The following is a 22595-nucleotide window of genomic DNA, read 5'->3' as shown; positions in this document are numbered from 1 at the left end:
TGATATGAAAGTGTTCCATCTCAGAGCCAGCAGACAACACTGAGATAAATGAACAAATCATCTGACATTAAAGCAGGAACAACTCACAATTCACTCATTCATTCTGGCTGTATATTCCCAATAAATTCTCTATAATATTCCCCGAGAAGTTCTGGAATAAGAATATTTCCCAGCAGAAGAAAATATATGTAGCTCAAGGATGAACTGTGGAGTTTTTGGTATTCTCTGAGTTTTTTTTTTTTTTAATTTGATTTATATGCCGCCCTTCTCCGAAGACTCAGGGCAGCTTACAATGTGCTCAGCAATAGCCTTCATCCTTTTGTATATTTATACAAAGTCAGCTTATTGCCCCCACAACTGGGTCCTCATTTCACCTACCTTAGAAAGGATGGAAGGCTGAGTCAACCTTGAGCCTTGGCGAGATTCGGACCCTGCAGTAATTGCAGGCAGCTGGTCTTAATAACCAGCTTAATAACAGGGTGCCTTAAACTCCTGTACTACCAAGGTTGGTTTGCTTGCAGACATTTCATTGCCTAACTAGGTAACATTATCAGTACAAATGAGTGTGGATTTTCTCCTTGTTTATACACAGTAGTTTGCCCTGACAATTTTGGTGTGGAAAGTTTATTTCTCTTTGGTAGTTCCTTGATTAGGGTATTATTTTCTGCTTGATTTGTTTATGGAGATTCTCAGTCGTCCAGGTCATGGTTGTCCCAAAGGTACTTTTTCAAAGTGCAATTGATTTTCTTGCTTTTATCTTGAAGATGTTTCATTTCTCATCCAAGAAGCTTCTTCAGAACCATATATACTTTTGCTTATATATGTAGGAGTGCTATAATTTCTAGATGCTATGTTGTGGTCTTTGCTATGAGTCATGAGAATGACGGTCCCATCTTTTCCTCTGATTTGTTGGTATATTTGTCCCTCAAGTGAAAGTGGATAGTGAGGCAGAGATTGAGGAGATCCATGAGTCTGGGTATTTTCAGCTTGGTGTATTTGGTGAGGTTGAGTGTGCTGTGTGGTACTACTAGAATGGTTTCTTTCACTAGTTCTGGATCTATGGATGCAAGGAGTGCTGTGACATTGAATGAAACAATAATGTCATCTTCTATTATTAGATCTTTGATTTTCCTGAAGGCGCTGTAGTGGGGGGTTGATAGAACATCCACTCTTTTCTGTTCAAGCTTTTTGTAAGTTATTTTCTTATGGTGTATGTTGGGATCCCTGGTAATGATACAATTGGACAAAGAGCAGTGGTGAAATCCAAAGTTTTTTACTACTGATTCTGTGGGCATGGCTTGGTGGGCGTGGTGTGCTTGGTGGGCATGGCAGGGGAAGCATACTGCAAAATCCCCATTCCCTCCCCACTCCTGGGGGGAAGGATATTGCAAAATCTCCATTCCCACCCCACTCTGGGGCCAGCCAGAGGTGGTATTTGCTGGTTCTCTGAACTACTCAAAATTTCCACTATCGGTTCTCCAGAACCTGTCAGAACCTGCTGGATTTCACCCCTGACAAAGAGGTATGTCAGGCTTGTATATTTTGAGATATCCACAGAGGTGTGGACAGAAGGGTCCATTGTTTTCACCCGCCCTGTTCTTTTGTGATGTTTTCCTGGTTGGGTTGTGGATCAACTTCTTGATCAGGTTATCCAGCTTTTGTACTGGACTGGTGTTTATTGAGATGTAGGTTTCTTTGTATCCCACTAATTCTTCACCTTTTTGAATGTATTACGTTTTATTCATGATAACCATGGTTTGGCATTTGTCTGCTGGGAGGATGGTAAATGGCTTAGTCCTTCTTTAGGTTTTGAGCACTGTTTTGTGTTGGTTCTGCTTCTGTGTACTTCTGATCTAAGGTATGATTTCTGGATATTTGTGGCAGGTTCCATGGTTTTACAGTAAATGCTGCTTGCAAGGCTGCAAAGAACTCTAACTGATCAATATTGTGTGTATTAAAGTTGAGACTTTTCTGGAGGTTATTGTAGTCTGCAATGGATAGTGATTGGCTTGACATATATTGATTACCCATTCAGGTTCAGGTACCTCTTTGCTTCTGGGCTTTAGCTTGAGCAGTTTGGTTTTGGAGTTTTGTTTTCCTTTTTTCAGCTTGTCTTTGAGATATAGCATTGATGGAGGTTGTAGCATTTTTGCGTTGTTCTGGGGTTTGTTCTAGTTGTTCCTTGAGATTATCTATGCCATGCTGGTATTTAATCTGAGGTGAGCATCTATGATCATTAACTGTATCATTTTTCAGCCACTTTGTTGAGCCAAAAATATTTTGCTGGTCATTTTGACCTATTTGAGATCAGCTTCAAAGCAAGATTGCAAACAAGGTCATCTACAGTCAGGTAATCTCTCAGCTGGATTTCTGCAAAGAATTATACATGGACTGTTTTAGAGGACAGAAGCTTAAAATAATACCAAGCATGCTAGACTTTGGATTAGGGTGGACCATTTTATGTCTAGTATGGCAATTAAAAAAAGATTGCCTGCTTAATTATTTCCAGTTCCATGCAAGATGGGACTTAGTTCTTTTAAAGTCCTAAGTAACTCAGGACCAAAATCTCAGAAACTTTGTGGATTTTCAGCTTCTTTTAAAATCATTCAATATTTCAAATGCTGATAAGGAATGTATGGATATTTTACTATGGTCATCTGAACCTATATTATCCACGGCAATCCACCGTAACGTTGAAATGATTTGTATGACGATGCAATCAGGCAAATTCCCATGATTTCTTTTTTTGTGTGTGTTGCTACTGTCTAGGTTCAAAGTTCAGCTCTGAGATACACTTAACAGAAGTCATTGTGATTTTTGTACTGATCCCCAAATATTTTATTATGCTTCACACAACACTCACCCACATGTTGATGACCTGATGGAGAAAGCCATTTAAAAATAATATTGGTTTGTTTTGGCACAGGGGTGGCTTCAGTAATTGTGGCACCAGATAGGGATGATGTCATGAATAACTGTGTTTGATCTGAAACGCAAAGAGGGGTGCTTGTCTCCAACCATCAAAAGAATAGTGTTCCAGAATGGTACAAAGGAAAAGTTCTTTTGTTCATCTCACGAGAGATGCCCTGACTGAACAGCAGCCAGATCTCAATGGATCACTAGTTTCATTGACTTCAGGCCAAGCTCAAAGAGATTCGGAAACAACATCGCTAGATATTTTAATTTCTTGCCTCTTAGAACCCTTATGTATTGCTGCGGGCTCAAGGTAGCGATCTAGGGGTTTGTTTGTATGATGAATTATACAGAAGCGGTTACAGCAGCTGAGTGTGACTTTCTGCTCAGTTGAACCTCCGTCTCTCAAGAAGTATAATGGCTTTCAAAATTACCTCATTGTCCCTTTTTTTGTCCCTCTCTCTGTGTTCCAAGCTGGCTAGATCGGAGATGACTCGTCTAGTTTCCTTTCCAAAAGAAAGGAAGGAACACTCCACACTCTGTCTGCATCTATCAATGACTCATGCAAGATAAATAGATAATTTAATGTGTGCTTTATTCTCTCTAACTGCAGTCAGAGAACTTGAGATGGGTTGGGGAGGGATATTTAACTAAGTAGATGATCTCACTAAAGAAACCCCTCATCAGCAAAATCCCCAAGGAGTATTTGCTTTATAGGGCTGAGGCCAGGCCTTTAGCCTTCACCTCTGTATTCTTCTGGCCATGATATAACTGGAAGTCAGGTTTGTTTTCCTGATTTGGCAGTCAGAGAAAGAACTGTTGACAGTTTATGCAAGTAGTGGAAATAAATGACAAAGCTTTTCTATGTGTTGCTTATTGCTCTGTATGTTTTTCTTAATAACGGGAAGCACATGTATTCCCCTCCAATCAGGCAGAGTGAAATTAGAATGTGGTGGAGAAGGCTGGTTGGGCCCACCTACTTTTAACCAGCTACACCAGAGGTGGTATTCAGCAGGTTCTGACCAGTTCTGGAGAACCGGTAGCGGAAATTTTGAGTAGTTCGGAGAATCGGTAAATACCACCTCTGACTGGCCCCACCCCCATCTATTCTCTGCCCAAGTCCCAGCTGATCGGGAGGAAATGGAGATTTTACAATAACTTTCTCCTGGAGTGGGGATGGAATGGTGATTTTACAGTATCCTTCCCCTGGAGTGGGGTGGGAATGGAGATTTTACAATATCCTTTCCCTGCCACGCCCACCAAGCCATGCCCACAGAACCAGTAGTAAAAAATTTTGAATCCCACCACTGAGCTACGCCATAATGAAGTGGTACAGATTTGTTAGAGAGGAAGGAGATATTGGGATTGTCCATAGTTAAACTAACTCCCTGTGATTCAGCAGTTTCAATTTCATGATCAAGTTAAGACAGAAAATTCTTTCTGCCCCTCAGCAGAGTTTCTGAGGGAACTGATGCAAACAGCCTAAGAAGTGTTTCTCAAACTTGAACTCTTTTTTTAAAAATTTTTTTTATTTTTTACACAAACACACAAACATACAATGTATTTTTTCTGAAGAGAGTATTGGCCGGTTCACAAATTTAAACAATTTTTAATCATCTCCAACACAATTTTAAATATTCCCTTTTTGCCATAGTGTTCATTCTCTCTAGTTTTTATAGACCAATATTATCCTTCATCCTAACCTCTAATCTTAATAAATTCAATTTTTCCCTTCTCGTCTCTAAGTTAAGCCCCTTAAATTTAAAATCTCATAACGTAATATAATTCCTAATATTTCCTTGAATTCCCTTATTGTAATCACAAATATTTTTCATTATCAACTAGTCCAAACTTGAACTCTTGAAGATGTGGGGACTTCAACTCCCAGAATTCATGGCTGGCTGGGGAATTCTGGGAATTGAAGTCCATTCATCTTTCAGCCAAGGGTGAAAAACATTTCTTTAAGAAATAGTACTAGAGAACCAACGGCCTTTATGTTTTGAGGGACTTCAGAATTCATGCTGTGGATAATTTAACAGGCATGGTTCAGAAGTTCATGGCCTCCAAGGTCTCTATAGATTTCACAGAAATTGTTTCTGGATCTAATCATTTATTTATTATTTATTTATTTGGTTCGATTTATATGCCGCCCTTTTCCGGAGACTCAGGGCGTCTTACAATGCGTTAAGCAATAGCCTTCATATTTTTGTATGTACCTGCTTAGTAGGGCTTTTGCCCCCCCCGCCCCCCAAGCGATGTTCTTTTTTATACAAAGTCAGCTTATTGCCCCCACAATCCGGGTCCTCATTTTACCTACCTTGGAAGGATGGAAGGCTGAGTCAACCTTGAGCCTGTGAGATTTGAACTCACAGTAATTGCAGGCAGCTGGTATTACTTAACAGTGCTTTAGTCTGCTGCGCCACCAAGGCTCCTAATCATGAGACATGTCATAGCCTTGATCTGTTTTTTTTTTTCCTCCCACCACTTAGGATCAGAAGTAATACTCATGTCATTTATGAATCACTACCTAGTAAGGTTGCAGCCTAGTCTCTTCTCAAGGGGAAGAGGTCAAATTAGGCTAGGTCATTTGTAGAAAATGAAGAAACCTAAGGGATTCCAGGTAGCTCTGGAGAGTGTTTTCTTAAATGTAGCTGGCCTTTAAATCTGTCTTGTTGAGAAGTAGAATAGAATACTGAAGTGCTTCATATGGTAGCTCTTGCGTGTCCCCATTCCATGCTGGAGCCCAACATGCACTATAAATTACCAAACACTTGCAAGCAATGAGGCATGTAGGCACTATGGCACAAGTCCAGTGGATGCTTTCATTCACTGTATAAAGGTGAATTATTCTGGAGCTTAACTAAGAGCAGAATTTCCACAGCGGGAAGACGATCAGAAATGAAGCAGGATCATTATTAGCCATTTATTCGCAGTTTCAAACTGTGAATAAATACCTTAGATTTCTTCTGTACTATGAAGGAAAGCTTCAGACAGTATGGAAAGAGAAGATGAGGGATTTATTTACTGGCTTATAAAGGCTTGCTTTGGTTACCAATCTTAAAATCCTCTCCCCCCCCTCCCGAGCTTTTCTTCTTATAAGTTATCATCTTAAAAGAGCTACTGAGAAAACAATCCATTCTGTAGCTCAAAGTACTCATTGGAAAATGCTTCATTTTTGTGTGAATTTCATACTGGAATACGTTAAAAAAAAGCTACAATATGTTTAAGTAATTGAGGATTCTGCATTCTTCTAATCTTCTTGGTTCACCAGTTTATTGGTGATTGATTTGATCGATCCAGACTTGTCCCAGTTACAAAATGGAGAACTTATCTTCTAGAAAACATCATCAAGTTTGGGACAGCTGTTCCTAGCCCACTGTGTTCAGAGGCCTTCTGCGCAGTGAAATAAGGGGAACATGATAATTCCTTTATCAGATCAAGTTCATAATTAAGTCAAGGTATTAATCAATTAATCAATGAGGCAAGGTACTGTCCTAAGGAGCAAACACCATGGAAGGGTTGTATAGCATGATGTTAAGGAATAGATCTTTGTGTGTCAAATGACCAGCTCTGTAGCTCCCAAAACCATTTGCTTTAGATGGAAGGGTTGAGTCAAGCACTGACATAAGAGATAAGTGGTTATTGGTTACATTTTTGATGTGCAGCAGTGAATGGGTTGTGCACATTCGATGTGCAGTCTAATTCAGGAGGTCAGAGTCATTTGGTATGGGGTTGGAAGATGCAAAGTGGATAAGACAGGGGTGAAATTCAAAATTTTGCCCTACTGATTCTGTGGGTGTGGCTTGGTGGGCATGGCAGGGAAAGGATATTGCAAAATCTCCATTCCCACCCCACTCTGGGGCCAGCCAGAGGTGGTATTTGCCGGTTCTCCGAACTACTCAAAATTTACGCTACCGGTTCTTCAGAACCTGTTAGAACCTGCTGGATTTCATCCCTAGGTTAGGGCCCCATAAGGATGGAGCTTGGGGTTTGTTTCTTTGTTTTTAAGTGCGCTAAGCTTATTTTTAGAGTGTTTGTAGAAGTTTTCATATATTTGCTTTGAAGATGGTAGGAAATTTTATCATTAGTTTTAAGCAAACATGACTGGATGAACCTCTAGTTCTTCTTCAGTTTAAGATCTTGGGTTGTTTCTGGATGAAGTGGACATTTTATTTTAATATGCTGTTTCATTCCTTATGCCATCATGCATTCAACCGCTAGGTTTTTATTTTTTATTTTTTTTTGAGTGAGCGATGAATTTACTTTCTTCCCCTTCCCCCCAATCTCACATTTATAATGCATCCTTTTTCTGAAGAGGAAAAAACAAAGAAGCCAATACTCACCTGCAAAATAAATCAGTTAAAAGCAATTCTGTCATGCTGACATTTCCTTTGGAATGTAATTGTTTTTCAACAGAGATGAAAAGGAAGGAATAGTTTATATCCTGAAAGCCTTTGAAATGTCTATTCAGGGGACAGACCCAAAGACAAACACGTCTAGAAGAAGCAGGCAGCGTTCCAAAACCACAGATGGCCCAACCTGATAAGTCCATTATGCTGTTCTCCAGGTGCTAATTGCATGCCAGGAGGAATGAGAATGGCTTTGCTAGATCCGACACAGCAAGGTCCACAGAGATATCTATTCTTGATGAGGGTCCAGGTGCAAGTAGAGAAAATGTAAATCGCGCAGATTTATCTTCTTGGTTTTTTTGACATGGATTTCTTTGGCCAAGGATACAGAACTTATTATGATGGACAAGATAACAATGGAATTATAAGATGCTACAATTTGGAGATTTGGTATATTTCTATGAACCCTGCTTAATAGATCCGACTTCTCTTCTGATCACTTTGGAGGGAGAATCACTACATGATGTCTTTTCCAACAGCCCCGTGCGATTTATGTTGAGATGAATTTGAACAATCCTGAGTGCTGTCTCCTTTTCTCAGATCTACATTGGCATTTATGCCAGTGTTATTTCACGTCTAGAATTTGCAGAGGACATTCACCCAGCAGTCTGTGCAGTAGCTGCCCTCAAAGAGTTGAGTCTTCCTTCACCCACCCTCCCCCAGCACTTTTGTTCTGAATTCACAAAAAGCAGCCAGTAAACATAATCCGCCTGCATACCTTCCCCTCCCCAAGCCAAATATTTGTGTACATGTGTTGAGCTACACTTGCTTGGCAGTTTGCAAAAGACAAATTCCCTCCCTGAGAGGCTGCTTTATAAAGAGTGATGATGACAGAAGGTTGATTAGAAACAATGTGAATAGCTCTATGGCCGTAGGGATACAACCACAATCCTGAGTATGCAAACTTCTCTGTAAGTGCTGCAATCGTGAAGCCAAAGAAAGTGGCCCCGGGGGTGGAAGTGGGAGTGGAATCTTCACATGGAAAGTTGAGTCTGGATGCGGCATCTTTCCTGGTTTCAACCCAGCATCAATGATAAAACTGAACAAAGGAGCAGGCGACATGGAGGCTTTTACCTCATGGACGTGAGGCTTTCTTCTTATGGACTGAAAGTGTAGGAAGTGAGAAACCAAATGCGTAGTACAGAGGAGTTATTAAATATCTCTTTGTTCCATGATTAATTTGTAGAACAGAAGTGGGCATCCAGGGATTGTGGGAGTTGTAAGCAAGACAGCTGGAGGGCACCTGTTGTAGAGGAGGAGGTGCAAAGCTTCAGGCTGACTCAGAATCACAACCTTCAACATTCTTCCCCCCCCCCCCCGAAGGATGAATGCTAGCAAAGTGACTTTCATATTCTAGCATGTTCTGTTGTAAAAAGAAGTGAGTGCAGGTAGACAGTTTTTCAGATGACAGAAACCTGCCAGCAGTAGATGCTACTGTTTCTCTATTACTTAGACTTAAACTTAGAATAACTTTATTGTCACTTTAAATGTACACTAATCGGCATACATTAAAATGAAATTTCATTACATACAGCTCTCAAAGGGTTACAACCTCCAATATACACAACATAAACATGACAAAAATATAAACAAACGAACAAATAAATAAATACAAAATTATGCATATACCAGCAGTGGGTTTCAGCAGGCCCCCATCTATTCTCTGCTTCCCAAGTCCCAGCTGATTGGGAAGAAATGGGGATTTTGCAGTATCCTTCCCCCGGAGTGGGGAGGGAATGGAGATTTTACAGTATCCTTCCCCTGCCATGCTCACCAAGCCACGCCCACCAAGCTAGGCCACGCTCACCAAGCCACACCCACAGAACCAGTAGTAAAAAAATTTGAAACCCACCAAAGGCATATACCTACATATATTATATGACATGGAGAAACAACATAGTCTAGTTTGGATGTATACATGTACATGGCGAGAAAAACAAATCTTGCAACCTTACCAGACAGATGGCATAGGGAACAAAGCTGTTACAGAATCTGGTAGTCCTGCTAGAAATACTTTGAAACTTTCTCCCAGAGGGGAGCAACAGAAACAGACCATAAAGTTGGTGTGTGGGGTCTCTGGCATAGAAACAATGAAAAGAAGATGGTATATTGCTAAGAACCAAAACCCACCACCCTTAAAATATCAGTTGAAATGCCAGAAGTGAAACAAGAGTACCTTTTCATAAACGCATGATAACTTTGTTCTTTTGCTTAAGTTTTGATTTAGAAAAAGTAAAATGCGGTCCTCCAAGTTTCTGAAATGTATAGTAATTAATTAATTAATATAGCATTTGTAGAAACTTACATATGTAAGAAGCCATTTGATCCTAATTAAGGCATCAGGTTAGAAACCAGGGGACTGTGAGTTCTAGTCTGCCTTGGGCAGAGTGTCAGCTGGGTAAAATCTTGCCAAGAAAACTTCAGAGACTAGTCCATGCAATCTGCAAAATTGGATATGACTGAATTTAGGGGGAAAAAATCCCATATGTTCATGCTCATTATGCTATTAATTTTTAAGGTAGCAGTTATTAACCAATTAGCTTATTTGAATAAGCAACCAGCAGACTAAAAGTTTAGATTTTTCTTTGAGCCTTATAATAGGAAAAAGGCAGGAACATTGATATTGATTGGTGCCTGATCTTTTTTTTTAAAAAAAATAATGACATAAGGAGTCCAGAATTAGAGTAATATACAATCCAGAAGGCTCATTGTCAGATAAAATCTCTCTATATAAGTGAATTAGAGTTGCATTTTAGCTCCTTTCCTTTTCAATCTATGTATGCATACTTGCAAATAAACTCTCAAATTTGATCTTTCAGCATCCCAAAATAGCAGATGCAAATGTTCCACTTGTGCTGTATGCAGAAGACACAGCTATTATTTCAAGGACTCCAGCTGACCTCAAATGATCCTTCGGAAACTTAGTATAATACCACAGGCAAAACCAGCTGATAACTAATTTTCAAAAGACTACAGCGATACCTTTTCTCCCAAAAAATTAGGAACCTAGGAAAGCATTTCTGAGGAGAGAAATACTTGTCTTGCAAGACATACAAGTCTTGCAAGACTGACATAGGTGTTGTAAAATAATCCAGGCAAGAAGCATGCCCAGATAAACTAATTCTATTTTACTGTAAAGTTACATTAACAGAATCTTGCAAGACTGAAAATATTAGTCCCCCTCCTCTCTTTTTAGCCTCTGGAAAACTAAGAAGGGTCCCTTCTAAAATGCTTCCCATGTTTTTGTCCCATGTTTTGTGAACTGAGCTTCCTATTATCTGACCACTGTCTTAGCTGCCTGTCTTCCTTCTGTCTCCCAAGGTCATTCCCACACACCATTTACAGTGTGAGAGAGTTCTCATTCTCTGGCGTTTAAAAGGTCAGAAAATACCACATGGAAATGATAACAAATGACTTCATTTCCCTCCTACTATCCCCAGGTTGCTTGTCTGCGTTTATAAGTCATATATAGTTCATATTTCATTTCCTCAAAGTATTTTTCTGACCCAAAATGAAAGGAAAGTCACAAAAAGCACAACTTGTGTCAAAAGATCCTTAAGAGTCGCTGGAACTTAAAAATGTAGACACTGTGCATTCATTCCCATTGGATTCAATAGGCTTATCTTCATTGCCTAGTCACTCTATCACCTGAATAGGCAGACAACTGTTTTCCAAGAACAGAAATGGATCACGAATTGGATCCATTTGGATCTCTATTAATTCCCCCTCCTCTTCAAAGACACTTTATGGCATGCTTCTCTGTTTCACTTCTGAAGTGGACTCTTTACTAAGTCACCTTGTATACACCTGTCAACTTGGTACAGAGTATGTCATTGGCTGCAGGCTAACTTCAACAGTTCATTGGCTGTGAGGAAGGGCCATCCTTCATCATGCAAATTAACAGTAGTGCTTTGAACTGTACCAAATAAGCAATTGGTGCTACAGCTGATCTTTCAAAACAGGCATCAGTTGATCTTTGTACATCAGTCAAATAAGGGTTCCAAAGTACGATTGCTAATTTTTATTAGGTAGATTGCTTAACCATTGCTTAAATGCTGAATTTATTAATGGTCAAATAAACAATTTTGAAAGTGCTAAAGTGAAGTTATGAAATTATTTTTATCATTTTAATCCAAGTTGATATATAAGCATAAAAATGAAATGTTTCTTCCAAACCAAAAAACTACAAAAAAAAAAACTCTTTATGGAATTTGCAGCTCTTTATGGAGCTTTTGCATTATTGGAGTTAATTTCAGATAAATCATGAAAGCTGGGTCAACACCGTTTTTGAGATAGGGCAAGTAAAGATGTGTATAGAATGATAATCAGGTATGTTTATTCATTTATTTAGTCACACATAAACACGCAACACCCCCATCTCCACATAAATCTGCATACCCAAATAAAGCTTTGTCTAGGAAGTTTATACCCTTGTTTCCTCGAAAATAAGACGAGGTCTTGTTTTCTTTTGGGCCACAAAATAAGCACTGGGGCTTATTTTCGGGGGGTGTCTTATTTTTTCCCATGTATGGGAGGTCCACTTTGTCTGCTTGCTTGCGGCAGGGCAGGAGGCCACGCAGTGCACCAGTGCCCCTGCGAGGCAGGGGGATTGGAGCTGCCCCATGCACCACACACCAGCTTACCTCAGGGCCTCCGTAGCCAGGCCACCCACACCCCAAAATGTGCCTCGCTTTACGGCTATGGCACTAGCACACAACTCAGCATCCTTCTCTGTTATGGCCGCAAGAAAGCAGAAGTGGTCCAGCGCCCACGTGGGCTCCTGCTGTATGTGGCTGCTGGTGCTGCTGCCATGAGGCAGGTGTCATGGTGTGGATGGCCTGACTACGGGACCCTTGAGGTAAGCCAGTGCGGGATGCATGAGGCAGCTTCACCACCACCCCACCTTGTCTCATGGCCGTGGCACAGAGAGCAACCAGATGGAATGGGCAGGCAGCCAACTGTGCAGGCTCTTAGGTAGGGCTTATTTTGGGGGTAGAGTTTATATTAGGCACATGCATAAAAACATGCTAGGTCCTATTTTTTGGATAGGTCTTATTTTCAGGGAAACAGAGTACTATTCTGAAATTATGCTTTAAAAATGAATTAAAACTCAAATGATAAACACAGAGCATATAACCAATAATAGCATCAATAAAAATATGCAGCATTACATTTAAATGAGAACCTGTTCAGATATGAAAAAAATATAACAGAACTTAAGAAACAGTTGAAAGAATTTTTTGAGATGAATTTGAATAAGGGTACCCCAATTGAAATTGTGTGGGATGCGAGCAAAGCTTACATGAGAGGGGTACTCATTTACATGAACTCTAAACATAGACTGAATCGACAAAAGAAAAGATCTGAACTGGAAGCAGAAATAAAGAATAAAGAACAGCTACTTATTAAAAACCCAACAGATGAAAGATTACGTGGTGTTATAAAACTTTTGAAAGATCAATTCCAAATGCTTATGGCGGAACAAGTTGCAACAAACCTACAATATGCGAGGCATAATACATTTTGTAACGCCAATAAACCGGGCAGATGGTTGGCCTATACATTAAGGAAGAAGCAGAGTATACGGACTATTGATAGTATTGATATTGGAGGGAAAGAAATCTTTCAACAAAAATTAATTAAAGAAGCTTTTGTAGACTATTATACTAAGCTATATGCTAAAGATGATATGCAGAATGGACTTATAGAAAAATACTTAGATAATAAAAGAGTCACAAACATTACTAATCAACAAAAGGAAAGAATGAATTATCCTATAACAGAGGAGGAGATAATAGCAGCAATTAAACAATTAAAAACAGCTAAAGCTCCTGGAACGGATGGTTTGACTGCAGTGTATTATAAAACTTTGCAAGCAGAAATGGTGGAACAACTTAGAGATTTATTTTGCAATATTCAACAAGGGGGTAAAATACCCCCATCATGGACAACAGCTTATATTTCTTTGATACCAAAAGATCAAGTAGGTCCTAAAAAACCGGAGTATTATCGACCAATATCTCTTCTGAATACTGATTATAAAATTTATGCAAAAGTACTAGCCAACAGGTTGATGCCAGTTATCCAAGAGGTGATTCATGATGATCAAGCGGGATTTATTGAGGGCAGATACATGAAGGATAATGTAAGGCAAGTAATAGACTTATTGGAATATTTTGAGAGGAATAAACAGGTACCTGCAGTGCTGGTCTTTTTGGATGTGGAAAAGGCCTTTGATAGAGTGGATTGGAATTTTCTATTAAAGACTTTAAAAAAGATGGACTTTGGGGATCAATTTATACAGGCGGTTTCAGCAATTTACCAAGAGCAAAAGGCACAGATTATTATTAATGGAAGTTTGACAACAGAGTTTAAAATTGAAAAAGGAACAAGACAGGGATGTCCATTATCCCCATTGCTATTTATTTTAACACTAGAAGTCTTGTTAAATACAATACGGGACTCTAACATCTTGAAAGGTATAATGATAAGGCAAGAGGACTACAGAATAAAGGCATTAGCAGATGATCTGGTTGTTACCCTAACACAACCAATGGAATCAATAATCCAGATGAAAGACATTATACAAGATTATGGTAAAGTTTCAGGTTTTAGATTGAATCAGAAAAAAACTAAGATGATAGTTAAAAATATGACACAAGATCGTAAACACGAGCTTGAAAGGAGGGCAGGTTTTGAGATTGTACCAAAGGTAAAATATCTAGGAGTTCAGGTTGCAGAATCAAATATGAAACTGTTTCAAAATAATTATGAGGTGTTGTGGCGAGATGTGCAGAAAGATATGGAGACTTGGAAAAAACTGCAGCTGTCTTTACTTGGAAGAATAGCAGCAGTTAAGATGAATATTTTGCCAAGATTTCTTTTTTTGTTCCAAATGATTCCGGTGCTTAAAAGCGATAAACAATTGAAAGAGTGGCAAAGTGGAGTGAATAAGTTTGTTTGGAACGAGAAAAAACCGAGAGTGAAATTAAAAATCATGCAAGATGTTCCAGAACGGGGAGGTCTTAAACTCCCAAACCTACAGTTATATTACGAAGCAGCAGCTTTATCTCAAGCAAGTGATTGGTTTGGAAGGAAAAAGACTGGAATATTGAATATAGAAAGTTTTGATCTTGAATTTGGATGGCATGCTTATTTATTTTATGAAAATAAAGTGGATAAAGTATTTAAAAGTCATATACTTAGAGACTCCCTGATGAGAGTTTGGAAGAAGCACCGACTTAAATGGGATTATAAAATACCGCTATGGCTGGATCTTGGTCATATTATTTGGAATACAAATATAATGTCACTCGGGGGGGGGTTTATACAAAGAGGTTCTTTTTACAGATGCGGGCAGATGGCAGTTGAAGACATTGGAGACACTGTTGGATGAAGGGATTAATTTGACTTGGTTACAATATAATCAACTTCAATTGAGATAGAAAAGGACCAAAAAACTGGTATTATGTTGCATGAGGAAGAACTGGTTAGACATATAAAAGAGAAAGGTCCAATGCATATTAAAAGGCTTTACAATGTCTTGTTAGAAAGAGATTCAGAAACTGAATTGGTTAAAGATTGTATGATTAAATGGGCACAGAATTTTGAAGAACCAGTGATGTTGGATACATGGGAAAGAATTTGGGTTCAGAATGTTAAATTTACACAGTCACAGAATTTGAGGGAAAATTTCTATAAAATGTTTTATAGATGGCATTTAGATCCTAAGAAATTATCATGCATGTACCCTAATGTTCAGCCAAAATGTTGGAGATGTGATTGTTTAGATGCTACATATTATCATGTTTGGTGGATTTGCAAGGAAGTTAAAGCTTTTTGGATAAAAATTTGGTGGGTTATGCAGAATGTTTTGAAGAAAAAAATTCAATTTTCTCCACAATTGTTTTTATTGGGTATAGTTAAGGGGTTTACATTGGGTGAAACAAAGTTGATATTGTACATGATAACAGCAGCGAGATTATTGATAGGTAAATACTGGAAAAATGAAGCTTTGCCCACTATCGAGGAATGGACTTTGAAGATGGCCAGTTTTGCAGAGATGGCGAAGATTTCAGCATATTTAAAAGATTGTTCACAAGAGACTTATGAATGGGAATGGAAAAAGTGGATAGATTATGTCCAGAACAAATATCAAACCAGGAAGTATCAAATAGCTTTTATTTGAAAATGTTATATTAAGATAGAAATATTTTAATGTAATGAAGATGAAAAATTATAAGGGGGATGGAGGGGTTCAAGTTTTATACAGAGGGGTTTTTTTTTCTTGATCTGAGTATATTGTGTGGAAGTCAGGGGGGAAGGGAAGGGTTAGGGAGGGTTAGGGAGGATGAGGTTGGGAAGTTTGGGGTGGGTTGAGGAGGGGGGGGAAAGGGGTGAAAATGTAATTGTAAAACTTTTGCAATAAAAAAAAATATGCAACATTACAAAACTAAAGATAGTGATATAATAATACAAACAAAAAACCCTGGTCAGTGTAAATATCCTTGCCTGACTCAGGAAGGGTGCTGAAATATCAAGGAAAGGCACGCTATAGCTGAGAGTGGGGGGGGCACCCATGAAAAGACCTTCTTCAGGACATTAATTTATTGCCCCTCAAGTTATATAATCCAAAATAAGAATTTAATTTAACTTTGTTTCCAGACAGGCAGAATAATCTGCACTGCAGAAGTGATTAAGAAGCATCATGAACCATCCAGCCTCCAGGCCAAAGATCTATCACTTTTCCCTTTTGCAAAGCAAAAATGAGATAAATGGTTCGGATTGTTTTTGGTTTTTTTAAGCATGAACAACGAAAATAAACTTCAAGCAAAGTTTCTTATACATTTAAGTAATCCTAAAGACTAATCCCTCTTCCTTCTTCACGGTTACATTTTGGGTAAACAAAACAAAGTGTATGGAAGGCAGAATGGAGAAGCTAGGCTCCTGCAAGAGTGCCCCTTAATTGCAGATGGAGGTCTTGCACCTTCCCTGTCTTGATTTGGCTTGACACCTCCTAAAATTTCCTTGAAATAACTTCTCTTTTTATAATGTTAAATATTGATGTTTACATTGGATTTTTTTCCTCTTTGTTTTTCCACCAGCTGTTCTGCACATTTCTAGGTGCATGGGGTACATTTCAAAAGGTCTTTCTTAGCATCTTGTTTTGTCTAGTTAAACTTTATTGTTGCTTGTGGTAAGAAAGGTATAGTTTTACCAGCTTTATCACTCCTTTTTACAACATCTAGAGACAGTATTTGTTTATACATCTAGAGACAGTATTCCATCCAAGCATTTCCCCAATTTTATTCATATTCTTTGGTTAAAATGCTCAGTATATGCGCAGCTCCATTCAGTTGCCCCGACTGCACCCCAATGAAAGGGTTTACTGGGTCATAAAAAGAAAAAAAATTGATTGGCCTTGGTGATTATCTTGTGGAGCCAGCTGTGGACTTCGCCTTCCTCTTATTTTCAATCCTGTGTTTTGATGAGCTCTTGGTGATTTTTCTAGCTTATTTCGGGTCATATTGCTCAAATGAGTAATGCCAAATCAAAGTTTTAGCAGGGCTAGTGGAAAATGGATAGTAATGATCACAGCACATAAGTTATCACAGCATTTCCCAAACTACTAAATCACTTCTGTAACACTGGCCTTCAAATTGTGTAATGATTAGGGGCAACAGCTCATGCAAACTCATTTGGCATAAATGAGAAGCCAGGTTGTCCAGGCCATATTTTGGATTAGAGCTTTGGCAGCTGATTTTTTTAAAATAAAACAAAATACAGAGTTGTGAAAAGCCTTCATAAATCTTCCATTGGATGCCGAAACTTACTGTAGAAGGGAAGGAAGGGGAAGGAAAAGGAAGGGAAGCCCAACACTCAGATGGGCAGCTTATAAATTGAACAAATAAAAATAAATAAAGGGTTGATATTGTTTCTTGAAGCTAGATTTAATTTCAAACACTTAAAAATAATAGTGCTCAACTCCCTAAGACTAAATCTAATACTATTCATATAGATTTTGTTAATTAGTTAAAATTTAATCTCTATTACCTTCTTTATTTCTTTCCCCCATCCATTCGTACCACATGTCCCACACGCTATAAAATTCTGAATCTTCTCTGTCATTAATTTCTGAAGTCAATTTGTTCATTTCGGCGCACTCCAATATTTTTCCAATAACATGTTCTTGAGGTGGTATTTGTTTTTCTTTCCAATACTGGGCAAAGGAAATTCTAGCGGCTGTCAGAATATGTATAATTAAATACTTTTTCTTTTTTGCATATTCAGTTTTCAAAATTCCCAGGAGAAAAGCTTTTGGGTCAAAATCAAAATTTTCTTTTATTATTTCTCTAATCCACACCCATATCATCCTCCAGAATTTTTGTGCCTGATTACATGTCCACCAGCAATGATAAAAAGTACCCTGCTGATAGTCACATTTCCAACATTTAGGGCTCGAATTGGGGTAGATCTTCGCTATCCTGGCTGGGGCCATATGCCATCTATAAAACAGCTTGTATTGGTTTTCCTTATAAGCCGTCGCCTTTGTCATTTTAAGGTTATTATTCCATATTGAATCCCATTCGTTCAAATTTATATTCTGTCCTATATTTTTGGCCCATGCTAACATCGGTTCTTTAACTACTTCCTCTGCCATATCGTACTCCAATAAGTAATTATATAATTTAGCTAAAATTTTGTCGTCCGTACCCATCCATATCTTATCAAATCCATTTATGCTCATTTCAATGCCAAATTCCTCCTTATCTTTTTTATATCTGGATTTAATTTGGTTATATGGCCACCAGTCTATAGAAATACCTTGTTCCATCAATTCTTTCCTTGTTTTAAGGTTCCCTCCCCCATCTAATAATTCATTGTATCTGAACGTTTTACCCATTTCTAATACATTTGGATATATTATAGCCTCCATGGTGGAAAGCCATCTCGGAATTTTCCTATAGTGCTTCTGTCTCATCTCTCCCCATATTTGTATCAAGATCTCCCTTATTTTATGTCTATGGAAGTAAGTTTTTATCTTCTTCCCAGTATCCCAGAGATATGCATGCCAACCCTTCTGGAGATCATACCCTTCTAGAGTTAACAGTCTTTTATTTCTTAGGGTTGCCCATTCTTTCAGCCATACTAGGTTTGCAGCTTTTTGATATAACTCCCATTTAGGTAATCCGAAACCCCCTCTTTCCTTCTTGTCCTGTAAATTCCTAAATGCTATCCTTGGTTTCTTTCCCTCCCAAATAAATTTCCTGATGATGCTATTGAGCTCCAGAAAGAATTTTTTATCTAATTTAACAGGGACCGTTCGGAATAGATACAATAACTTGGGTAATATGCTCATTTTTATTGCCGCGATTCTGCCTAATAATGATATCTGTAGTCTTCCCCACTTTTCCAGATCCTGTTTAATATTTCTAATCAATGGTAAATAATTATCCTCTCTGAGGGCCGAGCACCTTGATGAAATCCAGACCCCCAGGTATTTTACCTTCTTGGCGATTTGGATCTCCATTGATTCTTCCAGTACTTTTTTCCTTGCCTCCGTCATATTTTTTGTTAATAATTTAGTTTTGGATTTATTTAATTTAAGGCCTGCTACCTCCCTGTAATTGCCCAATTCTTCCAGAATTTTAGTGCCTGATTCTAATGGTTCTTCCATGATTAATACCACATCATCTGCAAATGCCTGTGTCTTATATATCTCTTTTCTGATTGTCAGACCCTTTATTTCATTATTGTTCCTAATCTTTCTCAAGAATACTTCTAGTGCTAAGATAAATAGAAGTGGGGATAGAGGGCACCCTTGTCGGACCCCTTTTCTAATTTGAAAAGCCTTAGTTAGTTCTCCATTCAGTAATATATTAGCCTTTTGTTTTTGATAGATTGTGGATATCGTATTGACAAAATTTGATCCGAATTCCATTTGGATAATTTGTTGTTTCATAAATTGCCAATTAAGATTGTCAAATGCCTTTTGGGCGTCGACAAAGACCAATGCCATTTCTTTGTTCGGGTGTTCCTCATAGTATTCCAATATGTCTATTATCATCCTTGTATTATTCCTGATTTGCCTCCCAGGGAGGAATCCATTTTGGTCACTGTGTATTAATTTATTCAAAATTATTTTTAGCCTTCCTGCTAAAATACCCATATAGATTTTGTAGTCCGTATTCAGGAGGGATATCGGTCTGTAATTTTTAATTAATTTTGGGTCTTCTCCTTCTTTTTGGAGGAGAGTAATATACGCCTCTCTCCATGATTCTGGAATTTTGGATTCTGTTAGGGCCTCATTATAAATTTCTAACAACTTTGGTAACAAAATTTCTCCCAAATCCAAATTTTTATAAAATTCCCCTGGAAGTCCATCTGGGCCTGGGGATTTGTTCTTTTTAAGTTTTGATATTACCATTCTTAATTCTGTCATCGTTATTTCTTTATTAAGTATTTCTTTATCCTCTTCCCCGATTTTTGGAAGACTTTCTTTTGACAAGTATTGGACCACCTTTTCATTAGGAATTTGTTCTTCCGCATACAGAGCCGCATAATACTCTCGGGCAATCTCCAATTTATCTTCCTGTTTATTGTTGAGGTGGCCTTCCGGGTCTTCCAATTGATGAATTATGCCTTTCTCTTTTTCTTTTTTTAACCTATAGGACAGCCACCTGCCCGGTTTGTTTGCATTTTCAAAGTAATATTGTTTGGTTCGTTTCATTTTGTACGCCAATTCCTCTTGATCTATTACGTTTAATTTGTGCCGTATAACCATCCAATTTTCTTTAACATCCTTATTATCTGGTTTATGTTGTAGTTCCCTCTCGGCTTTCCCTAATTCTTCTATCAGTGCCTTCTGCCTCTCTCTTCTTTCCTTATTCCTGTGTGCACTATACGATATTGCTAGTCCTCTTACGTACGCTTTCATTGTATCCCATATGATACCTCGAGATGTTGCCTCCTTTTCATTTACTTCAAAAAATAAATTTAATTCTTTTTTTACTTTCTCAACATTTTGCTTGTCCTTTAGAAATTGATTATTTAATCTCCATCTTGTATTTCTTCTCTTGTGCGTACATTCCCATTTAACCTCTAATGGATTATGGTCTGCCCAAATGTTGGGCATGATTTCTGTTGACTTAATATCTAACCCTATATCTCTGCTTATCCACATCATATCAATCCTAGACCAAGATTTCTTAGGATTAGAATAATATGTATACTGCCTCTGATATGGGTGCAGAACCCGCCAAATATCCACTAGATTGAATTCTTCTACCATATCAAAGAATGGTTTTGGTAAATTTTTCCTCTTTTTCTTTTTACCTTTGGTCCCCTTATAATCTCTATTTGAATCTATTACCCCATTAAAATCGCCAATTATGCAAATCTTGCTCTTATCCATCATGCTTAATCTCTCTCCTAATTTTTTATAAAAGTCTCCTAGGTTTTCATTCGGGGCATAAATTGCTGTTAATAAGATTGGACAGTTGCCTCTTTTAACTTCCACCATTAATACCCTTCCCTTCGGGTCTGCATATTTTAGTTCGGCTTTTATTTCCTTCTTGATGTACAATGCTACTCCCCTTTTCTTTTTATCAGCTAGGGATGCATAAAGATTCCCCAATTTCTTATATTCCAAATATTTTTGATTTTCCTTTTTAATATGGACCTCTTGAAGGCACACTATATCCATATTTTGTTTAGCTAATTTTGTAAAAAAAAAATTCCTCTTTTTGTTATCGTTTAGGCCATTTACGTTAACCGATATCAATTTCCAATCATCCATCTCTTAATTTTTGTATACTATCCTAATACTTCTTGGCACGTGTGACTCTTTGTGGACTTTGGTCTTTCTTTGTCTCCTTACTATCCTTATCTTCCTCCTCCTTTTCCTTCGATATCCCTTCTTTCTCTCTTATCTGCTGGGTTACTTCTTCTTTCGATGTTTCCGCCTCTAACTCCTCTTTACTACTTTGATCCTCTTCAGACGCTCGTAATTGATCCAGGAACTCTTGAGCTGCTACTAAGCTATCTATCTTAACTTTATTCCCTTGCCATGTGATCCACATGCCTTCTGGTAAGATCCACCTGAAGAGAATATTCCTTTTGTTTAATTGAGTAGCCAAAAACCTATAATCTCTCCTTATCTCCCTTACCCTCCTTGGGATTTGTTTCAGTATGATCACCTCCTTTCCCTTATACATGATTGGCTCATCTCTTGCCATACTATAGAGGATATCCTTTACCTTCTTCCTTGCGAATCTTATATGCACCTCCCTCGGCAATTTATTTCTTCGTGCATAATTTGTCTGGACCCTGTACGCCTTGTCAATTTCCTTTATAATATCCAATTTATCTTGTTGCAACACCCCAGCAATTAATTCTGCCATCACCTGGCACAGATCTTCTTCCTTATCTTCCGCAATGTTTTGGAAACGGAGATAGAAGGAGGCTCGATCCATTTCCAATTGGGTAATTGAGTCTGCCAATTCCCTGTTCTGTTCCATCAGTTTTTGGTCAACCGTATCTAAATTTTTTTCCTGTTGTTCCATTTTAACTTCCATCTTTTTAATCTTCTGTGTATTAGTTTGTATCGATTCCTGTATACCAATCATTTTTTGATCTAATGCCCTAATATCTGTCTTCAATTCAGTATGATTGCTAGACATTTTTTCTTGTAACATAATCATCGTGTCCTGTATTGCTGTCAATGTTGATTGCATTGCTTGCATTGTGGGTAGCATTCCTGATTTCTCCATTTTAGAGAAACCTTCAGTCAATTTCTGTGTAGCAGGTGATGTCGTTGTGATCGTGGGATTTGAGGATGTTTTCTTTCCTGTTTTTGTCACCGTGGATGAGAAGCTCATCATCTCTTTTAATACCTTTTTCTGTTTTCTTGTTATATTTTCAATGTTTTTCCAAATTGTCATCCACCAATATTTAACTGCCTCTATCAAATGAATTTATATTAAATCGTTCCCTTCCGTTCCACTATTCAATATTGTTTAGTAATACAATAAATCAATAATTCAAATTTTTATCTATTGCACAAACCTATCTTGTAATAAGTCACTTATTGATCAATTAATAGTTAAACTAATTTGAACTAAGATAACCCTCTCACCTGCTACCACTACTTAAGCAAATTATCTCTACCTACTCTTATTTAACACTTAAGCACTGATGACTTTCTAATATATCTTGAGCAATCTAAGTACACATATAAATAATTAATTATGCAATCTCAATATTCAATATTTT

The sequence above is a fragment of the Pituophis catenifer genome, unplaced genomic scaffold (assembly GCF_029215685.1).
Source record: "Pituophis catenifer annectens isolate HBS135680 unplaced genomic scaffold, rPitCat1.0.hap2 SCAF_1, whole genome shotgun sequence".
Taxonomy (NCBI): domain Eukaryota; kingdom Metazoa; phylum Chordata; class Lepidosauria; order Squamata; family Colubridae; genus Pituophis; species Pituophis catenifer.
Note: the sequence above shows the minus strand (reverse complement) of the source record.